Genomic DNA, 16131 nt, shown 5'->3' on the forward strand with positions numbered 1-16131 from the left:
CTTGGCTGCTCCTCTTTCAATCCAGCTCTCTGCTATGGCCTGGGAAAACAGTGCATGATGGCCCACATGCTTGGGGCCCTGCACCCACGTGGGAGACCTGGAAGAAGCTCCTGGCTCCTGGCTTCGGATTGGCCCAGCTCTGGCCATTGCAGCCATTTGAGGAGTAAACCAGTAGATAGATGGAAGACCTCTCTCTCTCTCTCTCTCTCTCTCTCTCTGCCTTTGCCTTTCAAATAAATAAATAAATCTTTAAAAAAAAAGTAGGATTTGGGTATGACTACACTCATGTAGTAGAGGAAATTGTAGGGGCAATCCTACAGCTTCCCATAGGGCATTCTACTGGGTTTCTACATTTATTAAATATTTTTGGTTTTTATCACAAATTTACCTGCCACAATAACACCATCCTAATTGAATTTGCAATACATCGAGCCCTTTGGCCTAGAAATTGCACTTGTATGAATCAATGCCAAATAAAAACTCTCACATGTGAACTGAGATGCCTGTAAAAGGTTGGTCACTGTATGGATGTTTGTGATATCAAAATATTAGAGGCTGGCGCCGTGACTCAGTAGGCTAATCCTCCACCTGTGGCGCCAGCACACCAGGTTCTGGTCCCGGTTGGGGCGCCGGATTCTTTCCTGGTTGCCCCTCTTCCAGTCCAGCTCTCTGCTGTGGCCTGGGAAGGCAGTGGAGGATGGCCCAAGTCCCTGGGCCCTGCACCCGCGTGGGAGATCAGGAGATCCTGATCCTGGCTCCGGATCAGCACGGTGCGCCGGCCGCAGCGGCCATTGGAGGGTGAACCAACGGCAAAGGAAGACCTTTCTCTCTGTCTCTCTCTCTCACTGTCCACTCTGCCTGTCAAAAAATTAATTAATTAAATAAAATAAAATATTAGAAACAACCTAAATTTCCATCCATAAAGGATCACTTCATCCTCAGTCCCTAGACTACTACTCACACAAAGTTGGTGCACAAAAACTATTTACAGGGCCAGCACTGTGGCTTAGTGGGTAAAGCTGCCACCCGCAGTGCCAGCATACCAAATGGGCGCCAGTTTGAGTCCCGGCTGCTCCACTTCCAATCCAGCTCCCAGCTGATGGCCTGGGAAAGCAGTAGAAGATGACCCAAGTCCGTGGACCCCTGCACCCATGTAGGAGACCCGTAAGAAGTGCCTGGCTCCTGGTTTCGGATGTGCGCAGCTCCAGCCATTGCGACCAATTGGGGAGTGAACTGGAAGATGGAAGACTTCTCTCTCTCTGTCTTTCCCTCCTTCTGTAACTCTGCCTCCCAAATAAATAAATAAATCTTAAAAAAAAAAAAAAGAAAGAAAAAGAGGGGCCGGTGCTGTGTCGTGGCAGGTAAAGCTGCTGCCCGTGGTGCCAGCATCCCATGTGGGTGCCAGTTCAAGTCCCAGTTGTTCCACTTCTGATCCAGCTCTCTGCTATGGCATGGGAAGGCAGTGGAGGATGGCCCAAGTCCTTGGGCCCCTGCACCCACATGGGAGACCCGGAGGAGGCTCCTGGCTCCTGGCTTCGGATCGGCGAAACTCTGGCAGTTGCAGCCAGTTGGGGAGTCAACCAGTGGATGGAAGACCTCTCTCTCTCTCTCTCTCTCTCTCTCTCTCTTTCTTTCTCTCTCTCTCTCCCTGCTTCTCCTTCTCTCTCTGTTAACTCGGACTTTCAAGTAAAATAAATAAATCTTAAAAAAAATAAAAAGAAAAAACTCAAGCATGCCCCAAACGTATTCCTGTTCTTTCTCCACAAGTCTGCTTCTTCTATAGTTTTCTCCATCTTAGTATAATTCATTTGTAGTTGCTCAGGCCAAAGACCTTAGAATCATCTCTTATTTTTTTATACTCTACATCAAATCCAACAGCAACTCCTGGTAGTTCTGCATTCAAAATATATCCAAAATGCAACCACTTTTCATAATCTCTACCAATGCCTACTTAGTCCCAAGCACCAGCATCTGTTTCTTAGGTTATTTCAATGGCTTCTCAACTGACCTACCTGTTTCCATCTTTGCCCTCCTACAGGCTATTTGTAACATACCACCTGCTGTCTCCAATAAATCCCCTGCCCATTTTTTTTCTTACAGTGATCTATAAGATTTCAGTGCACTTGTGATTTCTTGCTGTGTAATGAGTTACCCCTAAGTTGATAATAAGTCTCCTACTACGCTTCCATCAAGTCATTGGTATAGGATCCCTCAAAAGACTGTGATCAAGGTGTTAGGTGGGGCCTTACTCATCTCAAGGTCCAGCTGCAGCAGAATCTGCTTCTCAGTTCATTCAGCAGGTGTTGGCAGGATTCAGATCCTCACAGGAGGGTTCCCCTTAGAATGAGGGTCCGTATTCCAGTGTCAACATTTGCAGGATGTTGGAGTTAGGAGCTAGAGGTGAGTTTTATTTTTCTTTCCAAAGCACATGTCACAGTTTGATATACTATATATGATTATATATGTATTCATCTTGTTTGTCATATGTCTTTGCACTAAAAGGTTAAGTTCCAAGGTAGGCGATGGGTTAAGCTGCCACTTGCTGACATCCCATATTGGAGTATCTAGAGTACCTGGAGTACCTGGGATCAAGTCCTACCCCAGATTTCAATATAGCTTCCTCCTAATGCGCCTGGAAGGCCGCAGATTATGGCCCAAGTACTTGATTCTTGCCACCGATATGGAAGACCTGGATGGAGTTCCTGGCGCCTGGTTTCAGCCTGGCCCAACCCTGGCTGTTACTGCCATTTGGGGGAGTGAACCAGTGGATGGAAGATTCTCTCCCTTGCTCTCTCTCTCTTTCAAATAAATTTTACAAATTAAATAAAAAGTAAGTTCCATGACAGTATGGAATTTTATCTGCTTTGTTCATGGTTTTGTCTTCAATACCTAGAGCAGCCCTATCCAAGAGAAATATAATGCAAACCACATATGTAATTTAAAATTAACTAGTAGCTACATTAAAACTTAGTAGAAAGAAGCACATAAAATTCATTTTAAAAGATTTATTTAAAAGGCAGAGTTAGGGAGAGAGAATCTTCCATCTGTTTGTTCACTTCCCAAATTGTCACAACAGCCAGGGCTGTTCCAGGACAAAGTCAGGAACCTGGAACTCCATCCAGGTCTCCTATGTGGGTGACTTGGGGCCCAAACAGTTGGGCCAGCTTACACTGCCTTCCCAGCAGGGAACTAAATTTGAAGCTGAGTATCTGGGACCAGTGCACTGATATGGGACCAGCGCTCTGATATGGGACCAGCAGGGTTAACCAGCTGCACAACAATGCAGGTGCCATGAAATTAATTTTGATAGTATATTTGCTTTGAAGTAATATATACAAAATACTGTCATTTCAACATGCAATCAATATACAAATTATTAACTAATTAATTTACTTTCTCTCATAGTTAGTCTTTGAAATCTGGAATGTATTTCACCCTTACTTTATAATTCAGATACTAAAATTTAATGAGTAATCCATGCTCTCAGGGGCCAGCATTGTGGCATAGTGGGTACATCTACTGCCTGTGGCGCCAGCATCCCATATAGGCATTTGTTCATGTCCTGGCAGCTCCACTTCTCATCCAGCTCCCTACTAATAGCCTAGGAAAGCAGCAGAAGATGGCCCAAGTGCTTGGGGCCCCTGCCACCCACATGGGAGACCTGGATGAAGCTCCTGGCTCCTGGCTTTAGCCTGACCCAGCCCTGGCCATTGTGGCCATCTGAGGAATGAACCAGTGGATAGAAGATCTCTCTCTGACTGTCTCCCTCTCTTTCTGTAACTCTGACTTTATTTAAAATAAATTAATTATTAATTATTAAATTATTAAATAAATAAATCTTAAAAAAGAGAAAGAAATCCATGCTCTGTAGTTAGCCTTTATGGATTCCCATATCCAAGTTGTTATGAACATACTTGAATGTTTTACAGTAAACTGTACTGCATACCATTCTTTTAAGTATGATCAGAATGAAATAAAGTTACAAATTCAGTTCACATTTCACATGCTCAATAGCCATATGTGGCGTGTAGCTACTCTATTGGACTGCACAGGCCCAGACAGTACCTAAGGGTCATTCAGAACAGCTTGTGTGAGGCTTTTCCAATGATGATGTGTGAGAGTACTTCAAAATGTTTGTGGAGAGTGGGATGAAAGCATAAGTTTATTTTGGTGCAAAAATAATTGACATCTATGTACAGTTTTTTCATAGCATGCTTTTGTCATGAACTTTAAAAAAAGTTTGTTTTCATTTTCTTGAGAGGCAGAGCAACAGAAAGACAGATAAATCTTCCATCCATAGGTTCACTCCCCAAATGCCTGCAATAGCCAGGACTGGGTCAAGTCAAAGCCAAGACCCAAGAACCCTGTCCAGGTCACACATGGGTGGCAGGGACCCAAGGCCTCCCATGATACATGAGCAGGAGCTGAATTGGAAACTGGAACTGGTACTCCCATATGGGCTGTGGGCATCCTAAGCAGCTGGTTAATTTGCTGTACCCCAACATCTGCCCTGTCGGAAATTTTTTGAAGACTCATCATATTCCTGGATTTAAAAGGTTTGTTTTTCCCAACAAATTAACCTATGTTTTAATTTGATTTACCACCAACTTTTAAAAAACATTTATTTATGTACTTACTCATTTGAATGCCACAATGAAAGAGAGAGAAAAAGTTTTTCCATCTGCTGGTTCACTCACCAAATAGCTGAAACAGCCAGGTATGAGCCAGACTGACGCCAGGAGACTGGAGCTTCATCCAGGTATCCCACATGGGTGGGAGGGGTCCCAACACTTCTGCTGCCTACCCAGGTGCATTAGCAGGGAGTTGGATCAGAAGCAGAGAGCACAGGACTGGAACTGGTGCTCTGATGAGGAATGTGGCGTGGCAAACTGTGGGTTAATCCACTGTCTCACCACAAATTTTTCTGAAGTACCTTCGTATACATGGTTCCAAGGATGAGATAAATAAAACAAAATCAGTTATGATGCCAGGCCCAATTTTGTGCTTTGTTGAGGTCTTTATAACAATCAAAATGTAATTATGAAGAGCTGTATAGTCTCCAAAACACATTTATATCCACTATCTCTTTCTTCTTTGTTTTTTTTTTTTTTTTAAGATTTATTTATTTGAAAGGCATAGTTACAGAGAGGCAGGGGCAGAGAGAGAGAGAGAGAGAGAGAGAGAGAGGTAGTCTATCTGCTGGTTCACTCCCCAAATGGCTGCAATGGCCAAGGTCAGCGATCTGAAGCCAGGAGCCAGGAGCCTCCTCCCAGTCTCCCACGTGGGTGCAGGGGCCCAAGGACTTGGGCCATATTCCACTGCTTTCCCAGACCATAGCAGAGAGCTGGATTGGAAGTAGAGCAGCCAGGACTCGAACTGGTGCCCATATGGAATACTGACTGCTGCGCCACAGTGCTGGCCCCTCCTTTTTTTAAACATTTTATTTCGGAATAGTTTTAATTTTACAAAACAAAAATTGTGAGGTAGTGTCTACAAAATGTTCCCATATAGTCCTCACCCTATTTTCCCCTATTAACATCTCATGTTAGTGTCTCTATCACAATGAAAGTACCACACCCAGCTTCCCCTATTTTTTGGTCAAACTCCTTTTATCTCTCCCACCCCTCCCAGTCTCTAGTAACCAACATCCGGTTGAACTACTTTATTGTAAAAGACTGGGTTTTGAAATCACTTCAAACTTATAAAACAAGTTGCACGAATAGCCTAAGAACTGTGTATGCTTTCCCCAAGTCCCTCAATTGTTAACATTTAACCACATTTTCTTTACCATTCTGTGTGTGTGTGTGTGTTTCTGAAACACAGTGAAAGTAAGTCTCAGACAATGGCAGTTTTGCATCGAAGTCAATTTCCTGATTCGGTTAGTTGTATTGTGGTTGTGTAGAATGCCCTCCGCCTGGAACTCTTCTTCATTCAACAAGGGACCAGTCTCCCGTGAGGAGATGAAAGGGTGGAGCCACTCCCTCCTTTCAGGCTGGTTTCCTGTCCCCACCGCCTCCCCCTGCACGCATCGTCCTGTGCATTTCTGGCTGAATGTTCTGCTGCCTTCAGCCTGACATGGCGAAATAGAGCTCATTATCTTCCGTGAAGCCAGTTTCCCCAGCTTCTCATTTTCGGTCACTGACGTCAGCAGCAGACACAAAACCTGAGTCACGTTTGACTCCCTTCTTGACTTCACACCCATACTCTATCAGTCACCTAGCCTTGTTGATACTTTTAAAGAATGTTTAGAATTTATGAACTATTCCCAACACACAGACAAGTATGGAGAATAAATAGACCGCACAGACTTGACGAAAATATTTTGTCATATGGGCTTCAGAATTTTTCAAGAAATAAAACATCATAAATAGGTCTGAAGGCTTCTTTGTGCCTTTCTGGAATCTTGTCCGCCACTCCCTTTAGAAGTAACCATTGTGGGGGCTGACATTGTGGTGCAGTGGGTAAAGCCTCCGCCTGAAGTGCTGGCATCCCATATGGGTGCTAGTTCAAGACTAGTTGCTCCTCTTACAATCCAGCTCTCTGCTGTGGACTGGGAAAGCAGTAGAAGATGGCCCAAGTCCTTGGACCCCTGTACCCGCGTGGGAGACCTGGAAGAAGCTCCTGGCTCCTGGCTTCTGCCTGGCCTAGCTCCGGCCTTTGCAGCCATTTGGGGAGTGAACCAGAGGATAGACTACTTCTCTCCCTGTCTCTCCCTCTCTCTGTCTGTAACTCTGCCTTTCAAGTAAATAAAATAAATCTTTAAAAAAAGAAGCAACCTCTGTAAAAAGGCTATGTATATCCTTCCCAAGCAGGGTTGTATCCTTTCACTACATATGCATTTATCCATAAGCAATATATCATCTTGTGTTGTGTATTTAAGACATTCCACAAATGATTTATTGTGCATGTCATTCCATAACTTATCTTTGCAAGTCCATGAGATGATTTTGAGTGTTTTCTATATTAATACATGTACATCTGGTTCATCACTTTGAACTTCTATATGCTATTTCATTGCATGAATATACTAAAATTTATTTACCAATTCTTTTATTGACTTGTAGATTGCTTCTGATTTTCCACCATTAGGCATGATTCTGGAATGAACATCCTTATATGTAAGAGTTTCTCTGGGGTTTGTATAGTATGGTTCATTCTTGCCTTTCCCATAAACTGGAAGATTCATGGGAAATTTATGTCCTTCAAAGTGGTGGTACAATCCTTTCCCATTTCCCCTTTCTCCCCATTCTCATGAATACTTATCTGATTTTTTTCTAAATGTATTGATGTTTTGTTTCATATTAAGGTATTTAATTAACTTGGAATACACTTGTATATGTAGTGTGTGGTAATGATCTAATATTATCAATCTTCAATTTGGGAAACCAGTTGTCCTAACACCATTTAATTAAAAGTCCCTCCTTTCTTCTCTTACCTGTAAAGTCATCTCTGTCATATACCAAGTTTCCATAGAAGAGTAGATTTGTTCTGGCTTCTCTGTTCTATTCCACTGAGCCTCTTCTATATTGATGTGCCAAGACCACAGTGTCTTCGTTGCTCTACCATTGTAATAAGTAATCACATCTGATAAAGAAGACCCTACCATATTGTTCTTTTTCAAAATGTGCTGGTAACAGGAGACACTGTGCACTTATTCCCCATGTAGGATCTCTGTCTTTCATGTGTTGTACTATGAGAATTAACAGTAAAACTACTACTCAAACAGTACTCTATACTTTGTGTATCTGTATGGGTGCAAACTGTTGAAATCTTTACTTAGTATAGAGTTGATCTTCTGTATATAAAGATAATTAAAAACAAATTTTAATGAAGAATGGGATGGGAGAGGGAGTAGGAGATGGGATGGTTTGTAGGTGGGAGGGTGGTTATGGGGGGGAAACCACTATAATCGAAAAGTTGTACTTTTGAAATTTATATTTATTAAATAAAAGTTTTCTTAAAAATGTGTTGATTATTGGCACTTTTCTCTTCTATATGAATTAGAGGATTGACGGATCAAATTTCACCAAAACTGTAGAGATTTTGATTGGATTGTATTAAACTTGATTTCTTTATTATATTAACTCTTCCTATCAGTAAACATGGTGCACTTGTTTCTTTTTTTTTTTTTTTTTTTTTTTGACAGGCAGAGTGGACAGTGAGAGAGAGAGACAGAGAGAAAGGTCTTCCTTTTGCCGTTGGTTCACCCTCCAATGGCCGCCGCGGCCGGCGCACCGCGCTGATCCGATGGCAGGAGCCAGGAGCCAGGTGCTTTTCCTGGTCTCCCATGGGGTGCAGGGCCCAAGCACCTGGGCCATCCTCCACTGCACTCCCTGGCCACAGCAGAGGGCTGGCCTGGAAGAGGGGCAACTGGGACAGAATCCGGCGCCCCGACCGGGACTAGAACCCGGTGTGCCGGCGCCGCTAGGCGGAGGATTAGCCTAGTGAGCCGCGGCGCCGGCCGCACTTGTTTCTTTATATCATATAGTTTTTACCTCAAAGGTTTTATACATCATTTTTTGAGAGGCAGAGAAAGAGAGAGAGAGAGCTCTCATCCACTGGTTTACTCCCGAAATGTCCACAACAGCCCCTGGCCAGGACCAAAGCCAAGAGCCAGGAGCTCAATCTAGGTCTCCCATGTGGGTGACAGAGACCCAATTACTTGAACCGTCAACCACTGCCTCCCAGAGTCTACATTATAGGAAGCTCAAGTCAGGAACTGGAGCTGGGGAGTGAAGGCAGGTACTCCAAAGTGGGATGATCTTAACCAGCATCTTACCTAATAGGCTAAGTGTCTGCCCAAGGTTTTATATATCTTTTGTTAAATTTAACAAAAGCTGGCTATTTAATGGCTTTTGTCCATTTGGATAGGATAATTTTTTTCTGTTTTTATTTTTTGATTATTCATTCTTGATGTTTAATGTTGGTCTGTTATCTAGCAGTCTTGCTGAGTTCTCTATGGATTTGAATAGTTGTGGATTATATCTTGGATTTTCTAAGTAGACAACCATATCAACTGTAAGTAGCAGTAGTTTTGTTCTTTCTTTCCAATTTTTATATTCATTTTCTTTCTTCCTTTTTTTTCTTTTTTTAAGATTTATTTATTTATTTGACAGGCAGAGTTACAGACAGAGAGAGAAGTCTTCCATCCTCTGGTTCACTCCCCAAATGGCCACAACAGCCTGAGCTGGGGTGATCTGAAGCCAGGAGCCAGGAGCTTCTTCAGGGTCTCTCACGTGGGTGCAGGGGCCCAAGCATTTGGGTCATCTTTGACTGCTTTCCTAGGCCATCAGCAGGGAACTGGATCAGAAGTAGAGCAGCTGGGACTTGAACTGGTGCCCTTATGGGTTGCCAGTACTGGCAACACAGGTGGAGGCTTAACCTATTATGCCATAGCACTGGCGCCTTTTCTTTCTTTCTTATTGCATTGGCTAGGACCTTCAGTATAATGCTGAGTAGTAGGGACAATACCCACATAAATGAGAATGCCTTTAAAGTATTATTAACATTGGGGCCAGTGCTGTAGCCTAATGGGTAAAGCTACCGCCTGCAGTTCCGGCATCCCATATGGACGCTGGTTTGAGTTCCAGCTGCTCCACTTCTGATCCAGCTCTCTGCTATGGCCTGAGAAAGTGGTGGAAGATGGCCCAAGTCCTTGGGCCCCTGTACCTGCATGGGAGACCCAGAAGAAATTCCTGGCTCCTGGCTCCTGGCTCCAGATGGGCCCAGCTCCAGCCGTTGCGGGAATGAACCAGCGGATGGAAGATTTTCTCTCTCTCTCTCTCTCTCTCTCTCTCTCTCTCTCTGACTCTCCTTCTCTCTGTGTAACTCTGACTTTCAAATAAATAAATAAATGTTTTTTTAAAAGTATTATTAACATTAAGGATGATATTTTCTGTAAGTTTTTGCTAGATGCCATTTATCAGCTTAATGGCATTCCTGTCTTTTCTAAGATTTCTAAATTTTTTATCATGAATGAGGGATGAATTTTATCAGATGCTTTTTTCCTAGATCTATTTATATAATCACATATATTTTTCTTGTTAATACATTAAGTGGTGATTTAAGGATTTTCTGATGTTGAACTATTCTTATACATGTGGGAGAATTTGGGTCTTTCTACACAATGCACAGTATCCATTACATTTTTTCAACCCTACTGTCACCCCTCTGTTTTTTGTCCTTGCTGACTGCGATAGTTTGCACACTGCCATCAGTTAAGTCTTTTCCAAAGACTTTTTATCAAGACCTCCTGCTTGATAAAAATGCGCATAGGTTCCCCATTGTCTAGATAATAAAGTCAAAACACATTTACCTGACCTCCAAATACTTTCCAAATCATTTATATTGTTTTCTTTTTGAAGAATTATTTATTTATTTGAAAGTCAGAGTTACACAGAGAGAGGAGAGGCAGAGAGAGAGAGAGAGAGAGAGAGAGGTCTTCCATCCAATGGTTCACTCCCCAGATGGCTGCAATGGCCGGAGCTGGGCTGATCTGAAGCCAGGAGCCAGGAGCTTCCTGTGAGTCTCCCAACGCAGGTGCAGGGGCCCAGGGACTTGAGCCATCTTGTACTGCTCTCCCAGGCCACAGCATAGAGCTGGGTCGGAAATGGAGCAGCCGGGACAGGAACCGGCGCCTATATGGGATGCTGGCACTACAGGTGGTGGCTTTACCCACTACACCATAGCGCTGTCCCCACGCACATATTTTTATACACACACATCAGGGGTCTTCAAAAAGCTCATGCTACTTGGATGTAGCACCTACAGAGCTTGTTGAACAGTGGATTTCAGGACTAATTAAGAGAGAAGAACCATTGATGACTCCCATATTTGGGACTTTAAAAATCGGCTTGATTGTTGTGTCACTTAATAATACAGGAAAGACAAGAGAAGGTTGGGGAGGATATTGGATAAGCGATTGTGAGTAACATTTTGGATTTGTTAACTTTGAGATGATTGTGAGAAAGCGACATGAAATTCTCTGACCCGCCCTATGGAGTCTATATTGTTGACCTGAGTACATTGTTACACTGTGGAGTCTTCAGTGATTGGGTAAAGAAGCTTCTCTTCCCTTCTATTGGACATATGAATTTCGCATCAGCTATGCCTAGTGTTGTCATCTGCTCCTATGATCCTCTGTTGAAGCTAGTGTGCCTATGGTGTTCCTTAACAGTAGCCAATATTGGACCAGAGATGGCATTTACCCAATGGTAGTCAATTCGTACATTGACTGGCAGCATATGACTTGGCTTGTTGCAATAGTCTATGCCCAGGGGCCGGTGCTGTGGCACAGCAGGTTAAAGCCATGGCCTGTAGTGCTGGCATCCTATATGGAGGCCAGTTTGAGTCCCAGCTGCTCCACTTCCGATCCAGCTCCCTGCTAATGTGCCGGGGAAAGCAGCGGAGGATGGCCCAAGTGCTTAGGCCCCTGTACCCACTTGGGAGACCTGGAGGAAGCTCCTGGCTCCTGGCTTCCAATCAGCTCTGCTCCGGCCATTGCAGCCATTTGGGGAGTGAACCAGCAGATGGAAGACCTCTCTCTCTCTCTCTCTCTGTCTCTACCTCTCTCGTTAATTTTGTCTTTCAAACAAATGAAATGTTTGAAACAAATGAAATGACTATTTTTTAAAAAATAGTCTATGCCCAGTATGGCTTGTTGGTAATTGTCTCTTCTGGAATCAAACACTTGGTTTCAGAAGGAAGGAGAAAACATGTAAAGGAGGCAACAACATCACAGACTTGTTGACAGAGTACTAAACTAAAGATTCGTAATTATTTCAGCTGAAAGGGTGACAAGGTAAATGGTCCCTATATCTTCCATGAGGGATAAAGAGGCCATGGTGGCTTGGGGGAGGGGCAGCACTGTGTCACAGAGGGTTAAGCTGCCGGCTGCTGCACCAGCATCCCATATGGATGCCGGTTCAAGTCCCAGATGTTCCACTTTGAATCCAGCTCCCCGCAGATGTGCCTGGAAAAGAAGTGGAGGAAGGCCCAAGTGCTTGAGCCCCTGCACCCACTTGGGAGACCCAGATGATGCACCTGGCTGCTTGCTTTGGTTTGACCCAGCCCAAGCTGTTGATTAGTGAACAGGCTGATGGAAGATCTGTCTCTCTAATCTCTTTCTCTCTGTAATTCTGAGTTTCAAATAAATAAAACTTTTTTTTAAAGAAAAAAAAGGGACGTGAGGTGGAAAGTAACTTTTTAACCTTTTGTAAGAAAATATGTGGAAGCCTCTGCAAATACTTTAATGGAATCTATAAATTGGACATATGGAGAAACTCCCATATATGTGTTGGAAAAAAGTTCTATTTAACTTTTTGGAAATTGAGAGAATTTTTGATTACATATACTTCTTTTATTTTTTAAAGCTATATTTTATTTATTTGAAAGGCAGAGTTAAGGAGAGAGAGACACACACACATCTTCCGTCTGCTGGTTCACTCTCCAAATGGCCACAACATCCAGGACTAGGACTGGCTGAAGCCAGGACCCAGGAATTCCACCTGGGGTCTTCCACATCGGTGCAGGGGCCCAAGCACTCAGGACATTTTCTGCTACTTTCTCAGACACATTAGCAGGGAGCTGGATTGGAAGTGGAGCTGCTGGGATTCAAACAGGGAGTCAAATGCCATGCCAGCATCACAGGGAGCAGCCTAACCTGCTGAGCCACAATGCTGGTTCCTAATATTAATTTTTAAAGTGAACTTGAAAACTTGTAGATACAGTATTATCTTTCAAAAATTTATTTATTTATTTATTTGAGAGGCAGAGAGAGAGAGACAGACAGATAGAATTCCCATCTGCTGGTTTACTTCTCAAATGCCCTCAACAGCTGAGGCTAGACCAGGGCTAAATATAGGAGCCAGGAATCCAATCCAGGTCTCCCATGTAGGTGGCAGGAACCCAAACACTTGAGCCATCACCCAGAACATGCATTAGCAGAAAGCTGGAATCAGGAGCCAGAGATGGGGACAAAACCCTGGCATGCTAATGTGAATTGCAGGTGTCTTAACCACTAGCTCAAATACCTACTCCTATAGTATCATCTTCCTTGTGTATAAGTGAGTATATACTCCTTTTGCCTGGGCCCCCAGAGGAGACTATTGATAGAATGTCAGGAACATTATATACCCTAGGGGATGTCTTCCCACTCCCCCAAGCCAAGAGAACTGCTTTTGTCTAGATCCACTGCAAATGCAAAGTCATTTCTTCCTCGGGGACTTTGCACTGATTCTTTTAGCGTCTTTTGTTTCATGTTTTTGTCTATTTGGAAGGGAGTAGGGGGTGGAATCTCCCATCCACTGGTTCAATCCTTAAATATCTGGGATTAGGCCAACCTGAAGCTGGGAGCCAGGAACTCAATCCGGGTCTCCCTTATAGGTGGCAGGAATCCAAGTACTTGAGGCATCACCTGCTGCCTCCCAGGGGAGGTCCTGGCTAGGCTTACTGCAGATTCTTCCCTCGAACGTGGAGGCATAGAGCTGTACAGGAGAGCAGGATTAATTTGGAGCAAAAACAAAGCGTACGCTCAAGAACCAAGTCATTTGTTTGGAGTATTCCCTAATGGCTGCCGATCAGCTTTTGAACAGCATTTCTATTAGGGCTGCTAGATTTAGCTAATAAGAATACAGGAGACCTGATTAAGCTTGAATTTCAGATAAACAGTCACATGTTTGGGAACTGCCTATATAAAAAAAAATTAGTCCTGGGGACTGACACTGTGGCATAGCAGGTAAAGCCATCGCTTGTGACACCAGCATCCCATATGGGCACCAGTTCGAGTCCTGGCTGCTCCACTTTTGATTCAGCTCCCTGCTAATGTGCCTGGGAAAGCAGCAGAAGATGGCTCAGGTTCTTTGAGCCCTTGCACCCATGTGGGAGACTCAGAAGAAGTTCCTGGCTATTGGCTCCTAGCCCAGCACCAGCATTGCAGCCATGTGGGGAGTGAACCAGCAAATGGAAGATCTATTTCTCTGTCTCTCTCTCCTTCTTTCTGTGACTCTGACTTTCAAATAAATAAATAAATAAATATTTTAAAAAGTTAGTCCTTGTTTATCTGAAATTCAAGCCTTACTTTGAACCTTACTTTCTGTACTTAAGGAAACTCCCAAGTTTATAAGGCTCACATCAGGTTTTCAATGTCCTTTGCAGCCAACCTGCAAGTATGTGACTTCAGCATTGCTTTCAAGAGACTTAGATTGGGTAGTGAGGATGAAGCTTAAGACAAGCTCTGCTAGGGCTGGTGCTGTGGCACAGTGGGCTAAGCCTCCACCTGCGGCACAGGCATCCTATATGTCCCAGCTGCTCCTCTTCCGATCCAGCTCTCTGCTATGGGCTGGAAAGCAGTAGAAGATGGCCCAAGTGCTTGGGCCCCTGCACCCACACGGGAGACCCAGAAGAAGCTCCTGGCTCCTAGCTTTGGATCGGCCCAGCCTTGACTGTTGCAGCCATTTGAGGAGTAAGCCAGTGGATGAAAGACCTCTCTCTCTCCCTTTCTCTGTATGTAACTCTACCTCCTGAGTAAATAAATAAATACATGTTAAAAAAAAAAAGACAAGATCTGCATGGAGCTTCCATTTGTGCTGCCACAAGTGAGGAAAGGAGGGCACCAGCTTCCTCGGGTGCTGGAAGCAGTACAGGGCAATTTTTTAGAGTGAAGTTCAAGGCCACCACATATATATAATTATAGGAAATACCATTTACGTAGACTTTGGTATCATGTCTGTAAAGTTCTTTCTGTGTCATGGTTTGGGACATCATTTTCTGACAGCTAAGCTTTGATTATCCAGTCCTCCCAACAATCCTGTGAAAGTCTCAGTATCCCTTAGTAAACAACATATCTGCTCAATGTCGCAGAGTTAGCTTCTCTTGCTTACAACTAAGAACCCTGGCGATAGATAATGTGAGGGGGTCTTCAAAAAAGTTTACATAAAATGCATATTATGAAAAACCTACTCACAGATTTCAAGATTTTTTTTGCACCAAAAGTAAACCTATTTTCCATGAAATTTTGGAAGTATTCGGAGCTTTAAAAATGTGCAATCCCTCTGAGTCCCCATCCTAAGACACTTACCTAAATGTGCACTCTGTAGTGGGGATAAACTTTGTACACAAAGATGTTTGTCCAAGTTTAGATTTAGAAAACAGAAAAGTTGTAAACAGCTTAAATTTCTAGCAACAAGAAAATGGTTGAGTAAATTATGGTACACCTAGATATCAGGACACTGTGCAGTCATTAAACAGAATCATTAGAGGAATGTTTAAAGACACGGGAGATGCTAAAATATTAAGTGACAAAATTAAGATAAAATCTATGTAAAAACAGCAGAGAAAATGCTCAAAGGAAAAAATGCCAAGAAGGGATTGGCTTTGGGTCATCAGTGTTTTTTATACTTTTCAATTTGTTTTTTTTTTTTTAAGATTTTTATTTATTTATTTGAAAGTCAGAGTTACAGAGAGAGAGAGAAGAGGGAGAGAGGGAGAAAGACAGAGAGACAGGTCTTCCATCTGCTGGCTCACTCCCCAGATGGTCTCAATGACTGGATATGGGCTTATCCGAAGCCAGGAGCCAGGAGCTTCTTCCAGGTCTACGATGTGGGTGCAGGGGCCCAAGGACTTGGACCATCCTATACTGATTTCCCAGGCTATAGCAGAGAGCTGGATAAGAAGAGGAGCAGCCAAGACTAGAACCGGCGTCTATATGGGATGCCGGCATTTCAGGCCAGGGCGTTAACCTGCTGTGCCACAGTGCCAACCCCAATATACTTCTCAGTGAATAAAACTTATTCTTGTAGTGATAAAAAGGCCTCTTCCCCAATCCTGTTGGACCACCTATATTCCACCAGCTAGACACATTTCCGTTGTGCAAATACACTGGGTGATTCTGTAAGGGTTGGAATTCCAGAATTAGGAAGTTTTTAAGGGAAAGCTCAAATTAGGCCATGGAGCAGAAAAGCAAAAGAGTTCCCTGTTCCTTTCTACATCATTCCAGAAGTTTCTGGAGAAATGCTCTGAGCTCCTTGGGGAAATATCATTCTTGTGGATTCTGGTTGTTTTGATTTTCAGATGCTAAAGAGCCCCTCAACTCCATTCTGGCAACTCTTTCGGGAATCTCTCCTTTATAAAGTG

The sequence above is a fragment of the Oryctolagus cuniculus genome, chromosome X, assembly GCF_964237555.1.
Source record: "Oryctolagus cuniculus chromosome X, mOryCun1.1, whole genome shotgun sequence".
In the NCBI taxonomy this organism is placed as follows: domain Eukaryota; kingdom Metazoa; phylum Chordata; class Mammalia; order Lagomorpha; family Leporidae; genus Oryctolagus; species Oryctolagus cuniculus.